The 18,665-nt window shown below is 38.5% G+C and overlaps 1 long non-coding RNA gene across 7 annotated transcripts in view; it reads left to right on the plus strand.

Annotated features, from left to right (window-relative positions):
• Positions 1-18,665, plus strand: part of LOC129061045 (uncharacterized) — a 52,293-nt gene that overhangs the window by 1,426 nt on the left and 32,202 nt on the right. For 3 of the 7 annotated variants that reach the window (XR_010141201.1, XR_010141202.1, XR_010141200.1), the window contains exons 3-5: positions 2,083-2,231; positions 4,611-4,695; positions 7,056-7,154. This is a non-coding gene — a long non-coding RNA (uncharacterized LOC129061045). Of the gene's footprint in view, positions 1-2,082; positions 2,232-4,610; positions 4,696-5,892; positions 6,378-7,055; positions 7,155-8,690; positions 9,428-18,665 lie in introns of those variants that run through there. The other 4 variants (XR_008528010.2, XR_010141198.1, XR_008528012.2 and 1 more) reach the window with 3 other exon arrangements.

An 18,665-nucleotide genomic window follows, 5' to 3' on the forward strand; every position in this document is an offset into this window, starting at 1 on the left:
TCTTCTCTCCCTCAGATGAAATCCCTTCCCCATCCCCCACTCAATTGTTCACATCCAATGAGATCATGTAAGCAAAAGGGCCTTAGAAAGTAGAAAGCATAGCATGAATGCAGGTATTATTGTACATACTCTTTCAAAATTGTCTAGATTCACACACTTTACTATTGTTTCTGTCAGTCATTGAGTATCTGTTGACTTGTGCTAGATGCCATGAAGAGTCAGAACAATGAGATCTAATCCTTCACCTTCAAAGGCCACAGATTATAGATTCTGAGATAAGACCAACACACAGGAAATAATCAGAAATCTACACAAAGACTGATTTTTTTGGTCCTTAACTGTTGGATATTTTTATGTTTTCAGACACAGAAACTTTCCAAAATAAACCATGTATATTGGGTGAGGGAGACTTCATGTAGAAATCAATGCATCAATAAACTGTTAACCCAATAACACCCCAATACCTTGCCCAAATAGAAATGTTAGCCAAATTACCCAGTTGATGAGGATGGCTTTTCCTTTTTGAAAAGGAAACTACTACCTATGCTTTCTACCTATTCATAAAGAATTACTATAACATAAAAAAGCAAATCCGGAGACTTAAAGATTAGGTGACCAAAAATTTTATTGGGGGGGGAGAAAAAATAACCCAAAGCTACCAGACATAAGTGTTTGCTAAGAACTTACCAAAGGCAATGAAAGTTTCTCATGTCAAAGATTGCAGGCATACTATCTATTTGAAAATCATATTTAAAAAATCAATTTATATAATTCAGAAGTAACATATCACCTAAAATTTTTATGTATTAATAGAAGAATTATTTTGATACTTTATCCTAGTATTCTTTAAGTTTGAGAGAACAGTTCTCAACCCAAATATCTGACCATTTTATTTTTTCAGGGAAACCACTTTCATATGGCCCTGGATAAAAACCTATCTAAATGTTGAACCAGTTTCTGAATTTGAAGGTGTGGAGAATTATTTCATCACTACTCTTCCAGAAAGGCCATATGTTTAAAATATTGACAGTAGTGGATTCAGAAGATAGAGTCATATTCAGAATTTTTTATTTAGGAAAGTTATTTGCACAAAGTACATTTATTTTAGCACAGTATAAAATTCTTCATATTCTCCAAAACAGGAGTAGCAGGAGCCAATTCATCCAGTATAATGTATTCCAGACACTTGCTGGAATAAACAATGCTCTTGAGCCCCTCAGATGCATAGCCAATAGGGAGCTGTTGACTACTTGAGGTTTTTACACATCACTCAGCCAGATCAGAAATCCAAATCCCAAATCGGTCACAGGCACACAGCGTGGATTTACAGTCCTGCCTGGGTGTAGGGTCACCACCTTCAAATGAGTTATACCACCAGAGATGGCTTTATTTTTGATTAAAGTATACTTAATTTTTAAATTTTAGATGAATACAAGTATGAATAAAATTTTTAATACAAATTTAAATGTCCTTGCAACACCAAGCCAAAACAGGCTAGAACATATATTCATAATTATCCATCTGAGGTTATATTCGAGTTTACATACATATCTTGATATAGACATAGATATAGATATATTTATCTGTAAAATTTCCATGAATAACTAGAATATACCATAAGGAGTCAATTATGTATCTGTTAGTTTATATTGGACTTAGAACATTCAGCTGTTTACATATTATAACATGTTAATCCTAACTGCTATCCTAACCTAAATTATGTACCATAAAGACATGACAATGGTTTTTTTCACATGAAGGCAGAAAAATTGCTGAAGTGTAAGAGTTATATGCTGGCTTATGGCATAAACACAGAACACATGTGATAGAAATGTGCATTTAAACTCAGGTTCTATTCATATTCTCAAATACAGTTCTATGAAAGGCAAAGGGCAAAAATCAACAAGAGTTTCTAGTTCTTTGAGCATTTATATTCTGCCTACACTGACAGGTTAGGTATGTTGTGACCAGTCCTGATTTAAAAGAAATTCACTCTTTCTCTCTCTGTCTCTATGTCTCACACACACGCACACACTTTGAAAATTTCTTCATTATTTAGTTTGGCAATGTATTTTCCTATAGAAAAACTTCCAAATACACCTAAAATGAGTTATTCTTAAGAAGGAGAATGAAGATCCAACCCATTAACTGAGATCAAGATCTATTCCTGAGCATCAATAAGAGAAGACTGGACCATATGGGAACAGCTTAGAGTGAAGCCAACTCCCCAGGTGTGAGTTAGGAATTTTCTTATATACAGAAACAATTTAAAGAAACTTTGAATGGATGAATCATTTGTTTCCAATACTGGGCTTTTTACTTTCACTTAGCTAAATCACTTATTATGGTGAGGAATTATGTTAACTCTTTCAATATAAAGTGCATCTCTTCAGTCTAGGGAGCATTAGTTGAAGGCACTAGAATAATAATGCCAACAAAGTTATACTAAGACTAAAGATACAATCTCTAAGCTCTAGGACCTTTATATAAGTACATGCACTCTTTAATCTACTGGAATATCCTGTAACCTGAAAATTAATTTATATGCACATTGATCCCCTAAAACATGTATGAACTAAACTAGGGAGACGTTTATTCACTAGATAGGTATATATTACATGAGCCATAAATTGTGAGTTTTCCAGCCAATTTCTTATTACATTAGGACTGGTTTTCTAAACAAGCTATTGTTGGCTAACATTAGGAAGTAAATTTCCCCATCAAGACTTCTAAAGGACATCACCAGATTCTTTAATTATACCAGGGGTTTGGGAGGTATGCAGTGAAAGAATCTGGGGTGAAGGGAACAAGCTTACTTTTATTTTTATTCACTGTCAGCTTAGGAGACCAAGTGAGGAATGCAACACTAGGATTCTTGACCAGATTTCTACTAAAGCAAAGACTTAAGGTTAATTTTCAAGTAATGTTTTACCTATGTCTCATAAATAATTACTATGCTAAACTTTACTGTATGTTTAATTAATTAAAAAGGAAAACCTGTCCTGTTGAACGTTTCCTTTTAGTGAATCAAAGTTATTGAGATAAAATGTTTCTGCATGTTTAACTTAATTTATCTAATTTTTATTTTATCACTTTTTTCTCTTGACATAAATATGTATACATACATGTCTATATGTTTTTGTTGTCATACATATATATGTCTGTATATATGCTTTTTGTTGTCAACTGTTATAGGTGGAGCTTTCCTAAACTTTCAATTTACTTTTATCCAGATAATTCTACTTATTGCCATATCCATTTGTGAGCTGACGTTTACAAATAGATGATATTTAGCAAGTGCTTTTGCGGAATATGATTACTCAATGTGTCAGTCACATGTTCTCCCCCTCCCCCTGGAAAAGGCAATGGCTGATTGTTCTTTTAAACTGTCTATATCATATGACAAACAAACATCAGATTTATTATTTTTTCTCACAACTAGGGAATTTTTAAAATAGCACCTTTTTCTTCAAGAATAAAATTGCAGGTGAATTTTAAAAATAATATTCATCATTTTGTCCTTCCCGTATGGTTTAGAACAGAACTGCATGTTCCACAAGTAAACCCCAATGACCAGCAGAACAGAAATGCTTCAAAGTTTGACTCATGAAGAGTGGACCTCAAGTTTATGACTTTTAGATTATATTTCCCTAGACATACTACTTGCACTTGTCTAGGTTAAATCTCATTTGCTATTTCCTGACCATGCTTTTGGCGGATGGCTGATAGTACTTTTGTTGACTTTGGTTTACAGTTGTAAATTACTGTTAAACTTTTTAAAAAGAAAAATCGATTTCATTCTGTGAGTTCTATCATCATGCAAAAACAAAACTGAACAGGTATACCCTTATTTCACAAAGGCCAGGATATGAAAGCTTGGATTCATCAAAAAGATGTAACATTAAAGGTTTTATTCTATAAAAACATAGACTGGATGGAGGCCTATTGAGACGAAACGAGCAGCTCTCCTTTAGCCAACAATAAACCTGAAGAATAGTCCTAGAGGTAGCAGTAAAAATAATTTTCAGACTTCCTTGCCTTGTATGCCAAACCAAGCACCACCAATGTGCCAAAATTAGTGCCAAAAGAGTAGTGGAAACAGGAAAGCAAACAATACATTGTTTGTTTGATAAGTATAAAATATTTAGAGTGAGGAAAATTAAGTTTCCAACATGGTAATTGTCTTTACTTCTTAACATAAAACAAGAGGCACTGAAAAGCTATTTTGGGTAATGAAAATCTAAGTGTCCTTGAATATTTGTCAGATAGAGAGCTGAAATGCTGATTGGGGTTGACTTGTTTTGTTTTCTTGTCTTTTTTGTTTGTTTGTTTGTTTATTCCTTGCCTCCATGTGGTTTCTCTTCTAACAGAGATATTTTGTTTGTGTGTATTGTTTGGCTAGGATATTCTATTTTATCAAATAAATGTATTATTTTTAACCTATCCTTTAAGGAACAAAACTGAAAATTGCTTTATGGCATCAGTTAAAACCAGTGCTCTTACATGATATTAAATGTATGTATAAACTGAATCATAACTCAAAACCATATGTTTATGGTGAGTTTGAAAGGAGGGACTCCAAAGGATAAATTTTATCATTTATTTTTCAGAATGCACAGAATACTAACAACTATTGGCCATTTTATTCTGAAATATTTGTCCCAGGATTTCACTTAATTTGCTGAAGATAATGAGGTAAATGGCTAGACCAAATTTTCCCTAAATCTAACATAATGTAGATACTTCCCTTAAAATCATAGAATGTATATATGCAAAAGGAAAACACAAATAACAGCTAACGAAAACTACTGATCAGCTGGGACAATATGTTTGTTGGAGTAAAAACCAGTTACTCATTCACACGCATATGTAAACAAGAAAACATATGAACCCTGTGGTCATTGCAGTGTGATCCCTTATAACAATTTTTAATCTTTGAAGTTATGTATAACTTCTTAGCAGTCTCAAGTCACTAATTTAATAGGTCTGGGTCGTGTCGCAGCAACTCGGGTAATTCTTACATGCAAGCAGATGCAATGACATCCACGGAGGCAAAACGTGGCGTGCATTTGTTTACCTGTACTCTGTGCTGTTGGAAGTGGATTGCCAGTGAGGCCGGACACAGGGGGATATAAACGCGTGCAGAAAATTAATTGTGAGCTAGAAATGCTGATCAAATCGTTTGCATCACAAAGCAGTGTTTACTGTGAAGAAATACTGCAAATGTGGTTGCAAGGATCAAAAGTGGATGGCTCATTTGATATGAAAATTGAGCTGGGGGGGAGAGAGAGAGAGAAAGAGAGCGAGAGAGAAAGAGAGAGAGAGAGAAAGAGGGAGAGGGACTGGGGTCGCCCGCAGGTCTGTGGCGACTTGGGAGGAATCATATGACAAAAGACCAAGAAACGACTTGAGCCCAGTTCATATAGTTAAGCGAAATTCACCTCAGGTAGAAGGGTTTTCTCTCGTCGATTTCACCTTCACTCTACGGAAATCTAGCTTCTTAGACAAGGCTTATCTCGTTTCTCAAGCCTAGGACGCTGGTGTATTTTGAGGCAGTCTCCTAGAAGTCCTGGGAGACTCTGGGAGCTGGTACTGTGTGCAGGCGCGACCTATAGCTCTGCCTGGTGGATCTGCAATTCGATTTCAGGCCTTTTTCCCCCTCGGCATTTTTTTTTTCCCTGACTACTTGAGAGGAAAAAAACAAAAACTGTATAAGAAACTCGAGAAGAGACTGTGGGATGCAGAACCGCACACGTGGTCCTGCAAATTGGATAGGAGACTGGGGGAGGCGGGGAAGAGAGGAGAAGGGAAACTAGAAATTATGGTACAGCTTTAGAATTCGAGAATCTCCATTGTTCTTTCCCAGTCTGTATTGTTTTTGGTTCTTCACAGCTGCACTTATCCAATAAAAGTGGAAGAGCGAAGGTGATTGTCTGAACAGAGACGTGTCTATGGACAGAAATGTACAAGCAGCATGTGGTGGGGATTTTTGCTCACAAGAGAGATGCAGTCCCTGAGGCTGTTTCTAAGTAGTTGTAGATTATTTTACCAAAGATTATGAACAGCTTCTTTGTCCAAATCTAAGACACAGAGATGTGTCACCTCCTTCAAACAGGACATTCGAATTTCATTCCTTTAGAGAGCAGTCAAGCCCTCAGGAATTAGAGAAGATGAAAGAACATCCTTTTATGATATGTTTTGGGTAGCTAAACAGGTAGGCAGATAAGTAAAAGAAAGTGGATTGCTTCTGGAAGCTGTTTTGCTTCAGAATGTGCCTTTTTTGGCTAAAAATAATTTATTGTAAATAAAAGGAAAAGAGAAACTTCTGTCAATGTAGATGCATCATTTGATAAATAAAATCGAAAACGAATTTTCTTTGGAAAGGAGAAGATAAAGTGCTACTTCTGATATCTCAATCAAGTCAAGATTTAAGAAAAATTATTCCCCAATAAGAATGTTGTGTTTTGTTTTTCTTTTCTAACATGTCTTAAATTAAACAAAACCTGTTAACAAGATTGTAATGAAAACTTTGCATCATCTAAACATCCAAAGACAGAAATTCTAGATTGATTGTATTTGGGCACCGCAAAGATTTTATTGCTAGATATCACAGAAGTAGTGGAACCAGAGGCAGTGAAAGCAGTGGGACTCTACCTGGGGCCGGGTGCCAGGGGGAGACTTTAGAAAACGTTCCCCCAATTAAAAAAGAAAAAAACTGCATGAAAGGTTGAGCTAAGCTTTATTTTTTCAGGATATATTTTCAAATATATAGATTTTGAAGGCCAATTGCCAATTCACGAATGTATGGAAATGAAACACAAGAGCAAATGCCAAATGCCTGTGGTTTACGTATGCTTCGTAAAATCACGGGGTTTTTATATTCATGTGGATAATGGAGAGAGATAAAATGATAGATAAAAGCCCGTGTGGGTTTGTCGTGGATTTCCATACAAGACAGACACTTTCTTAAGTTTCCAAATTCTTCATTTACAAACACTTGTCTAATATTTTAAGCTTCCGACGCGACAGCAGACATTTCCTTATTTTGCTTCTAGGAAGTACTTGGGAAAAGATAACCCAAGAGATACTTCTAAGTGAAGCCGAAACCATGGGAAGTGTGTGGCCATCTCTGCAAGGATGCTGGGTGTGAAAAGGTGAGGGGACTTCAACTGACATCCACAGTCCCACGTCCTTGTGGAGCTTTGAATAACGCTTATTTAGCACAATTCTTCGGATGCAAGGAAGGAAAAGGAGAGAGCTCCTTCGAGTGGGAGAAGTGGATGTAAGGGGGGTTTTATGACGCCTTGGTGAGGGCAGATCAAGAAAGCCCCCTGGGGCAGCTGAGTTCCTTCAAGATTTGGTAAGTCTGCAGATGAGGCCTGCGGGTGGAGCGGGCGCCTGAGCTGCGGATCGCTCCTGCGGGCGCTCGCTCTCTCCACGCCGCCGCCCGCGCGCCAGCGGCAGCCACGAGCGTCCCGGGCGGGGAAATGCGTTGCCTCCCGGGGGCGCCTATTACTAGCAGCTGCTTAGCCCTGCGAGGATCGGTTTGCCCCAACCCACGGCCTCTCCCAGGGTTCGGTCTTCTCCCGCCCCTCCCTCCCTTCCCCGCCTCTCTCCCCAGCTCCTCAGTGGCCGCGGCCCGTCAACACTGTCGCGCAGTCACTGGCGCAGGTTCCCAGCTCTCAGCTGGGGGTTTCGGGGGGAGGGAGCAGAAGGAATGAGACAGAAGGAACGGGAGGCTTTAAGCCCACGGAGGGAGGTTAGAGGAAGGCGCTGTGGCTGTGGGATTAGGAGGCCACAGACGGGAACGGCGCCGAGCTAGACTAGCTGTAGAAGGCTGTCTCTCCACCCCGCCACAGCGCGCCGAGAAGGAGAGGGAGGCCTGGGCAGGAGAGAGGCGCTCCTGCCCCCACCCGCGCCCTGCTGGCCACCTGTGGCGTCGGGGAGACCACCTGCGGAGAGGGTGCAGGGATGCTGCTGCCTTGACGAGGGGCCCCCCGGGGACTAGCGAAACGTTTCGCCTCGCCGGTGCCGGGGGAGAGCGCATGGTGACCCCAGGGGCAGAGTAGCCGTGGCGGTCCTCTCCCTCTTTCTGGCACTCCACTGTCAGCGTCGGCTAGAAGGCAAACGCCCAGGCAGCACTAACGGATGCACACAAGGTTTCGATGCACAGGGACAGGAAAATCGGCTCTGAAGCGCTGGGGAGCGCAGGCTGGAGGCCGGGCCACTGAGGTGGCCCCGCTGCAGCGACTGGCGTCGGTTTCTCCTCCGAGCGCTAGGCGGGAGTGGGACCCCGGGTCACAGCAAGAGTCGCCCGGTGAGGACGGGCCCGGCCCGTGGCGCCTAGCTCTAAAGGGGCCTAATGCTGCGCGTTTGTCGCAAAGGGAGGCCTGTTCTGACACCAAGGAGTGTCAGATACTTAAGGATAAGCTTCCGAAGGGAGTTTTCACCTAGACTGCCGCAGTATTTTGGAAAATTAGCCTCATCTGTGACTAGGATGAGTTAGATTTCCGCACCCCTGCACAGTTCTGTTCTGCTGGCTTAGCACGAGGAACAATAGCATCTCCCCTGCCCAGAAGTGACCAAAGCAAAATGGCCTATCGGGTCCTTCTCCCCGCCCACTGCCGAGAGTAGGGGGCTCATCTGTCAGTAGAGGGCACACCCATTCATGCCTGTGTCATATTTGACAGCCGAAGGGATCTTAGCGATATTGCAGTCGTTCAACCCTGCAGTTCTGCTGAAGAAGAAATGAGCATTCCCAGGGGTCAAGTGACCTGCTCACGGTGACATCGCTGTATGCCCAGCGTCTAAAATAGTTCCTGGCGCAGGACGACCCACCAGTAAATGTGTGTTCGATGAACGAACACCCAGCAAGGGGATCGTAGACTCTGGATCGGATTCCCAGTGCATCTCCTCTAACCCAAGTTACGGAGTAACAACAGGCCGGGGTGTTTTCCTCTCAATGCCGCGCTACAAGGCCAGGACACAGCACTCCCAAACCCAGATGCCCTCTTGCTGACAGATTCGGGCGACAAATCCCGAACTCATCTCCCTTCTTTTCTGATTTCTAGGAATCCACGGTCTCCAGCCCTAATCCCAACCCCTCCTCCGTTTTCATCCCTAAGTTCTAGACTGTTTTGTGGTCAGTACCATTTCCTTACTATCAAAAACGGCCACGGGCAGAAAATTACGATAAGTAAAGCATAGTCTCTTCTCGCCGTTATGGACATCCCCGCATTTTTTGGCGGTCTTAGCCTCGGCCAAGTGCAAGCCATCCGTTTCAAGGCAGGGGTGGAGCCTTTAAAGGGTCGCTTGGGCCAGCGTTACCATTCCTCCCCCTGCCGCCCGCCGGGAACATCCCATCTAAGTGGTAAAAATGCAAGCGTGCAGTGGAGCGCAGCTTGAAGACAAGACCCCCCACCTCCAGCCGTAAGACCCAAGCCAATTGTTGCCCTTAGCGGAGGCCTCCTATAATTTCTGGGGCCGCCACTGCTCTGGGGGAATCGTGGGACACAGTCCGGGGAAAGAACAAAGCTAGGCGCCAGGAAGTGCCGACCAGCCCGGACGGGTCAGCCGGGTCCTAGCCGTCTCGGGTTCTTTCCAAGAAATCGGGAAGGTGATTGTGCAGGAGGCAAAGGACGCCCAGTTACTGTTTCCTGGAGAAAGACCTTTGATAATGCATTTAGGGAGGTTGCTCATTGTTAGCCATGTGCCACCTGAAGACCAATAGGGCTTTCTGCAGGTAAAGACGCCCTCCCGAAGGGCGTCTTTACCTGGAGAAAGCCCTATTGGAGAAAGCCAGAGGGTGGATGGCGGTAGTTTTCTGGAGGTGGAGAGAGATGTGGGACATTTTGGAGGTTTCGATCAACGGCTTAAAAAACCACTCTGACAGAAAACGTTTGTAAAACCCGACATTCGTTGTAAGCACCTTCAAGAAAGGCGAGTTCTCGCCCCTAATACGCCCCTAACACAGAGCTTGCACACGGAAGTGCCATGGCCATTGAATGAATGCGGGACCGTTTGCGTTAATACCGGCAATGTTCTTTCTTCGGTGACACTACGCAGCTGTCGTTCTCTCTATTTCTATGATCGCTATGGGACCCAAGTAAATAATTTCAATTTCATGACTGTCCGCTTGGAAAGCTATTAAAGGAACTGTTTTCTTATCTGATACATCTAAGTTATCAGTAGGGTCTTAGAATTGGGGTTCCTTCAGAGACTATTGCCAATATTTTCTGAGATTACCTCTGTTCATTATGATTTAAAAAACACGTATCCATGTTTATACTCACAATGAAGGAATGTGAAGTAACAAACATACGGTTTACTACAAATATATAGAACTTTATTTCTTTGGAAGAAAAATGACTGGGAGAGATGCTCCCAGACCTCTTCACTGATAATTATTTTGAACAGTACATAATGCCTCGGGAAATAGTCATTGTAAGAGAAATAGCATAGCAGCTAAACTAATCTGGTGATCCAACTATCTTTTCCAAATGTTCCCTATTGTACCTGTGCATGAATACAAAAACCTCACACATCTCCATTTTCTTATAATAGCAAAAGTTCTGGAAAATATTACAAAGTATTCATGGAAGAAATAAATGAAGAATGACATTTTCAAAGACTAGTTATAGACACCTGCAAATCTCTAATTTTCCTGGGATTAAGCCTTGCATTCCTTTTCTGTTGCAATTTAAACTTGAAAAAATATTTACAGGTAATATTGAATTCTTGGTCTCACATCTCTTAACAAAGAGAATTTGTCTTGTCTCTTTCAGAGTATTTTTGCAATAATGAGTTTTTCATTTTCACCTCTTAATGCCATACACTGTATTTTTAGTATACTACAAGCAGACATTGTCAATATGTGCATTAAAGGAACATAAAGAAAAATCTCCCTTTGGCCAGCCAATCTGTGGAGTCTGTGGGGATGCACGATGTTGTTAATTCCTCTGAGCTCCATCTGTGGAAATGATGAAGGCTAGCCATTATGTAGGATTGTGAGGTTAAATTAATTAGGTTCTTCCATTATAATGCAGTCTTCTGGAGATGGTTGCCATTTTCTCTTTAAATGTCATTATTTCTAGATCTAGTTAGCAGCTGATGCAATTAAAGAGGAGATAATGTAAATTTAGCAATACAAATAACACTTTCTTTCATGTTTGTTGAAAAATGCATGACAAGAAGGACCAGCCAAGTTATACCTGCCTGCCGTAAACAACTGATGTAACTCGTACTTTAAAAGAATAAACTAAAACCAGCCAGTGTTCACTTGGATTCTTTTCTTCAGTAAATTCTTGAATCAATACTTTTGTTTCATGTTTTCATGTTCTCAGTAATGTTAACATATCCAGTTACAAACTCTTGCCAGTAAGAAAGAAAATATGCCCTGCTGTGCACCCTTCTAAACACTTTTAAAGAATCATGCTTTCTTTTCATTTGGATTTATAATTTTGATTGTCTGTGGTATCTTTGCAATCTCCAATGGATAATGAGTGGACACACTTCATTTCCTAAACTAATCACCTGAGGCAAAAATCAAGGTCACATTAGCAGACCCAATAACATCTCTGATCTTGTACAACAAGAGCATATATAAGCACAAAAATAGCATTAATTATGATATTTATTCTGCCACTGCAGAAACATCAGAAAGACTGGTAGGCTAATGAATCTATACAGCAAGTATTAAAAACAGATGTATTCCTGTTGCATTAGAGTAAGAATGTATTAGTAATAGGTGATAAACTGTACATTCTAATAAAAACAGTGCATTTTTTTTAATTTTGAGCCTTTCAAGAAATATTTTATTAGTCATAGTTAATAAAAAAATCTTGATACTCAATATCCAGTATTTCTAGCACTGATATTTAAACGGATCACAGATATCAAGATAAGCCCTCTTGTTCATAAATAACAGTTGTGTTTTGTTTGCTCCAAGTATATTCAACTTTTCTCTTTTGTTTCCTACAAAATGACTACACATTTTTAATCATCTGTAAGGCACACTAAACGATACAGTTTAGCTTATGAAAATCACAGCTCATTTAAATGTAGAAGATCCAGGTATACTGTTGGCCTTCTAATGCATTTGTGAGTTTTCCTTGACAGTTGGATGGCCCTTGAAGTCTGGGTTATGCACTACTTCCTCAAAGAGATGTACTTAGCAATGTGTCATAGCCAGCACTCCCTCCTCCACCCCGGGTTCCACGTGTTTGGATGCCAGATTACACTGGTGCTTTTACCATGGGTTGTGAAGTCCTGGTGAATTCCAGGTGAAGACTGCTGGCAGTCAGGGATTCTTAGGTGCTCTGAGAACCAGGGTACCCTGGTAACAGGGACAGGTACTGGCAGACAGTGACTACCCCCAAAGCTGTCTTCAATTCAAGATCTTATACCCTTTTCCTAAATGCACGTGAAAGCAATTAGGTCTGGGAATCTAAAACTAGCAATGTAGTTTGAACCCGGAACGTCTCTGATTTATGGAAATTTACGGTTTATCAAATGGTAATTGGGTTGAAGATACGGAACAGAATAATTAAGTCTAAAGATCCAACTAACTGAAATAAACATTGTATTATCAGCTAGCCCAAAGTATGTCACCAGCAATCAGAAGTCACATCCTCATCCTCATTCTTTTCCACCTCTTCTCTCTCTTATGCTATGTTCCCAAATCAACAGTGTCCTTTACTTTCAAAAAGGTGGTTCTAGATCTTGGACCTTTAAAAACTTTATTCTTTTCAGACCTCCTGGAGATATAAATCAGATTAGAAAAAAAGAAAAGGAGAGAGAAAGAATATGAATGTGATGCTTACAATTGAAAAGACTTTGCCCCTCCCTTACTTTCCTTTTTTCCTTTTTTCTTTTAGTTCAGAGAGGGGAAACCATAAAATTCTCTGCAGCACACGCTATAAATTGCCTTTTGCTGAAAGTTTTAATACTTAATTTAAAGTCAAAGGATATTTTCTTGACTACTTTAGCTTTTGCTGTTCATCTGGGAGAAAATCCAGGTGGGAAATTTAATGTAATTCAGTAAAATTTTCCAGTGTAGCCTTGTTGAAGGCAAACATCTTTAGTAGAGCAGGTACTTTTAGACGCAAATCAAAATCTGTTTTTGTTGACATAAAAGGCAATTAGCATTCATTCAAATATTCATTAGTTCAGAACTTTAAAAGGAGGATTCAGTGGATATTCAAGGAGGAAATGAAATGGATGAATAATTAAGAGCAGGGTCCACAGATAATAAAGTTCATCAGGATAACTTCTGGATAATCTTATCTCTCAAGTAATATTTAAACTTGACTGCGAAAATCAACTCTTGGAGCTTTTATATTGCAAAGCATAGTTAATAAAGAACTAATACAGGACTTCTGAAAAGACAAAAAAAAAAGAGTAGATTCTGACACTTCAAGGAATTAATCACTTTGAATTAACCTAAAAGGAAAATATGATGACTCATTCAAGGAAAATTCTTAATCTTTTTTTATTTGAAACCCACTAGGAAATACTGTTAATAATTGCATTAACTACTTTCTGATTCAACTTAAATACATTTGCAAAAAAATTCTGCCAAATGCACAAGAAATTCACCTTATTTTTAAAAAGAAGAAAAAAAAACGATCTAGGGTAGCTAAACTTTTTTTTTTTTTTTTTTTTTTTTTCCACCAGAGATGTGATGAAACCAAGCCTCAGAACATTTTTTAATGTTGATAGAGCAGGCTTGAAAAAACTTGTCATATAAATCAAACTGTTCTGGGGGCAAACTCGTGTTGTTTTTAAACCACAGAGTGGGTCAATGGGTGTGGTTATGCACATGGTTGAATGGTGAATGTATAGATTAAAATATATTTTGCCACACTAGTTTCCAGAGGATTGTTTTGGCCTGGTGTTTCAAGCCATGAGCCAAAACTTTGGTCAGTATTTTGACAACAGAGCCAGGAAAAACAAAAAGGCTTAGCCTGTGAAAAAGAAATGAAGATGTAGTGAAGGAAAACAGTAGTCCCTCTGCCACTGCCTTACTCAATCCATATGTGGGCTTAAACACAGGAAATACCCACCATTCACCGCAATCAAGCCAGAGGCTTGTGCATCAGAAAGTGCCTTGTGGAACTAATTGGACTCTATTAAGATTGTCGTTGACATAGGAAAGCATTTTGAAATTTTAAATCAGAACATGCAAGGTACATAGAAAAAGATAACAGTCACATTGTTGACTCAGGACTACAAATATAGGCATAATACACACACAAACATGCAAGATTTGTATGCTTTATTCAGTGATGTACTGTATTAATTACCAGGAGCATGTTTGTCTTCTTTCACTTTATATGTTTGCCTTGAATCTATAACCTTTCCAGGATGTTCTGGTGCCACCTTGCAAGGCAGAGAAAATCCAAGCATTGCCAATTTAAAATGATAATCAACAAACTTGCCATAAGAGCAAAGTTTATAGGGAAAAAACCATAGTTTGAAATAATGGAACTTACAGAGGACTTTTTCATACATGATATTGGACAAAAATACATATAGTGTAAGTATTCATGCATACACACAAATCTAACATTGGCAAGAAACCTTTGGCAAAGAGTTGGATTTAACATTTCAATTACAGTTATCTTTAAAAATTACCTAAACATGGCTTACAGCTGGAAGCTTACCCTCCCTTTGTTCTGGCTGTGGTCAATTGTATTTTTATTATACTTCCAGGACCTTCACTGGAGTCATACATGCTTAGCTCTGACAACTCTCTCGATGTTAGGGTTGCCAATTACATTTGCTTCATAGATAAGGTTAATGTGTTGCTAATATTCTTAGGTCTAAAATCTGTATTTGGTTTGTTTTGTAAAAACATGAGTTCCCCACTATTATGAGGAATATGCTGTATCTTATCTGCCTAAAAATTTTGGACGGTACTACGCTGTATAGTCATTTAAGATTTCTTTTATATAAAAGCTGACAATAACCATAACCACAATTTGTATTAGAAGATAACTAAGATGAATACAGACAAGATGATCTCTCACCAAATTTCTCAGTCTAATTTTTGCTGCCATTTTTTAGTAGTAAGCTTCTTTACTTTGTTAGCTTCAAAATGTCTTCTTTGTCATGGGTCACTTGTAGTGTAGTTCAGTATTTCTCCAATTTCAAAAACAAAATGATTGCAACTGGGGAGGGTATGGAATTTGTGTTCATGAAAGTTAGATTTACCATGAAGATATTGCCAAAGGGGAAAGCTGGACAAGCAACAAATCATTGGAAGGCTTTGATGTGTGTGTGTGTGTGTGTGTGTGTGTATGTGTGTGTGTGTAAGTACCTTCATAATCCTAGTACCATGAAAATTTCAATCTGATCTTCTGATTGCCAGGTTCTTTATATTAATTCTGAGAACTAAGATTTTTATATAAATAAACTCATTTAATCCCCTACAACAACTCTCTGGAGGAGTTGAATTTATTATTCCCATTTTATAAGGAAACTGAGTCATAGAGAAGTAACTAACCTGAAATCACACAGCTAGAAATCAGAGTATAAGTATTTTATTGGCAAGTAATAAAACACTGGGACCACTGGACTTCTATGCTAATCTAGGAAGTGTAAATACTTCCTAGTATACACACATATATATACATATACATGTTTCCTAGATTATATTAATATATAATTATAAATAACAATATATTATATATATTATAATATATATAATAAAAACACTTCTTAAGGTGGTTTAAGTGTCTAAAAATCCCCACCCTCATGTTTTTATTTCCTAACATTGGAAGTATTATGTGAACACATCCGGTAAAAAGTGGGCAAATAAGGATCAAAAATAGTCTGGATGCAGTAGTTCACGCCTTGAATTCCAGCACTTTGGGAGGCCGAGGTTGGAGGATTGCTTGAACCGAGGAGTTCAAGGCCAGCCTGGGCAACATGGCGAAACCCCATCTCTACAAAAAATACAAAGATTAGCCAGGTGTGGTGGTGCACACTCGTAGTCCCAGCTACTCTGAAAGCTGGGGTAGGAGGATCTAGGAAGTCAAAGCTGCAGTGAGCTGTGATCCTACCACTGCATTCCAGCCTGGAAGATAGAGCAAGACCCTGTCCAAAAAAAATGGAAAAGATAAAAATTAGCTGATGTGTAGATATCTTATTATATGGGCTTAAGATGATGTCATTTACCCTCACAATCACATGGTCTTCCAAGCAGACACATCATGTGCACACAGATCATGCCAGCTGACAACCATGAAAGAGTCCGGCTGAGACAAGGAGAGGTAGGCCATTTCATAACTGTATGGGCATAGATACCCTAAAAAGAGTTCTATTTTTAATCATATAGAAACATTATTTTCAGTAAGAAAAAGGAAGTACTAGCTGATACAAAGGGAAGACTGAAGAACATCAAGTATGTACACTTTTAAAAATACAATAATTTTACTTTAATTCAGAGGAGGGTTGGGATTAAGGTGACACAGGGTAAAGAGTTTTGCTTTGAAGTCAAGTGAACTGTGATCTTGCACAGAGCTAGAGCCTCTGTTTCTCCATCTGCAAAAGGGAGGTAGTAAAATCTCATAGATTTCTGAACATCACAGGGGTCAACCTCACCCTGAGAAGTAGTTTAACAGCGTGGTTTAAGGCAGGTGCTCTGGAACTAGACAGTTGGGTCTGAATCCTGGCTCTGTGAGACCAAGGTAAATCAATTAATCTTTTCAGTGTGCATTTCATAGTAGTAGTGAATACAATCTTATAACATTGTTGTGAAAATTAAATTAAATAATGTAGAGTAAGCACCCAGTAGAATTCTTAGCACAGAGTAAGTGCTCAGTAAGTGTCAATACAATTCTGGACATTTTCAGAAAGAGTAAACCAAGAACAGTAAAGTTGGAATCCCCATATCTTTTCTAATCCTTTTTTAAAAATTGTCAAATAATAAATTTCTGTTTTTCATGTAGCAGAAGACTTGCTTCTACATTTTTTTTTCTCCTTTGTGATTTTTATATTTCAACTTCAGTTTCTTAATCTATAAAATGGGTGTATATCCACCCCTAAGTCTGTACTGGTAAATTTTAAAGATATCATTAGGACATCTTTACATGGAATTAAATTTCTCAGAATAGCATCTGTATAGTATGGCACATAAAAATTATTAATGAACTGACATTTAGTGATACAGGAGCTATGAATTTGCTAGACCAAATTCTTAACCCCAGAAATGCAGGGGGTAATTTTGTTTTATTGGCTGGAATAGGATGATAATCTATCCAAACAGATTTAATTCTAAAAAGTAATTTCAGAGCAAGTCTTTCTTTTAAAACAAATTGTGTATATATATAAATTTCATGCACTAACTTACAAATGAGAAAAACAAGTGAAGTAAAACATATAATAATATTTTCAGACTTAAAGGAAAGACTGTCAATTGGGAATGTTGTGGGTGACAGTTACACTGTAAGTCACCAAGAAAAGATCAAGGCACTTTGGACAATACCTCTGTGTTCTATATATCCTGACCTTTGTTATAGCAGACTTGGAGTGATCTTGACTAAGAATCATCCCTGAGGGTACAATGAAATTTGCTTGTTAAACTATTTTAGTGTTTTTTCTGGATATCATGCATAGCATGCTGCTGTCCCTCTGTGGTGGAACCAAAAGCTAATGGCTTTCACCGATTCTGCAGATAAATATCACATGTCACTACCCATTAAAAATCTGCTCTAAAACCCAAGTTCCCATTAATCAACATTGTTTTTGTTTTCAAATAATTAATTTAAAAAACACTCAGAAAAACTTATAGAGAATCCACAGTTGGTTATGGATAGAAAAATTTAACTTAAATATCATAAAGTAATTTTAAAAATTCAGATTTGGCTCCTGCATGTTTACTTTGTTTCTTTTGAAATATGGTGGTATGTTCTGTTTTGTAGATCATTGATCTGTAAGTTACTTGACCATAAATTTTATTTTCTAAGCCAAGATTCCTTTCAGAATATTGCTCAAAACAATAGGGATTGTCCTAGCAATAGAAGGAAGAAAAAAACCCTTATCTCTAGTCCCCCTATCTATAAGCCTAGGTTTTAATCAACCTAAGGATTCAATTCTGTAGATTATGAAATGACTTGGTGGTTTCATGAAAAAATGTCATAATTTTTATCAACTTATATTAATATTGATTACCAGAGCATATTATAAACCAATGTGTAAGAATATTTAAAACTTAATAATTTCCCAAATTAGCTAGTGAGTTGTTAGAAATCCGTAGTATTCCAGACTGTTTGCTGTTCTTTGGATCAGATTACATGACCATTTTTGCCTTTTCATTAAATGGTCTTAGATTTGACAACAGGATCACACAATTAAAAGAAAAACTTGTTAAAGAAAATAAATCTAGTTGTTGTTGCTGTTGTTGTTATATCTCTAACATTTAAAAGAGTTTGTTGCACTTACTAGGTATTTGGTGAATGTCTGTTGAATGAATGAAAAAACTGAACCAAGATTCTGGTTAATCGTAGGCTCTTTGGATAACTCAGACCTAATCAACCCATTTAAAAAATTTCTTTATTCCAAATTTCTATGTAAAAATAAGACTATGCATTCCACCTCTTATTGGAAGGTATACCTGCATACATACAACCATATTGTTTACTAAAAAATCAAGCCATACAGAC

This window comes from Pongo abelii, chromosome 7 (genome assembly GCF_028885655.2).
Source record: "Pongo abelii isolate AG06213 chromosome 7, NHGRI_mPonAbe1-v2.0_pri, whole genome shotgun sequence".
NCBI lineage: Eukaryota > Metazoa > Chordata > Mammalia > Primates > Hominidae > Pongo > Pongo abelii.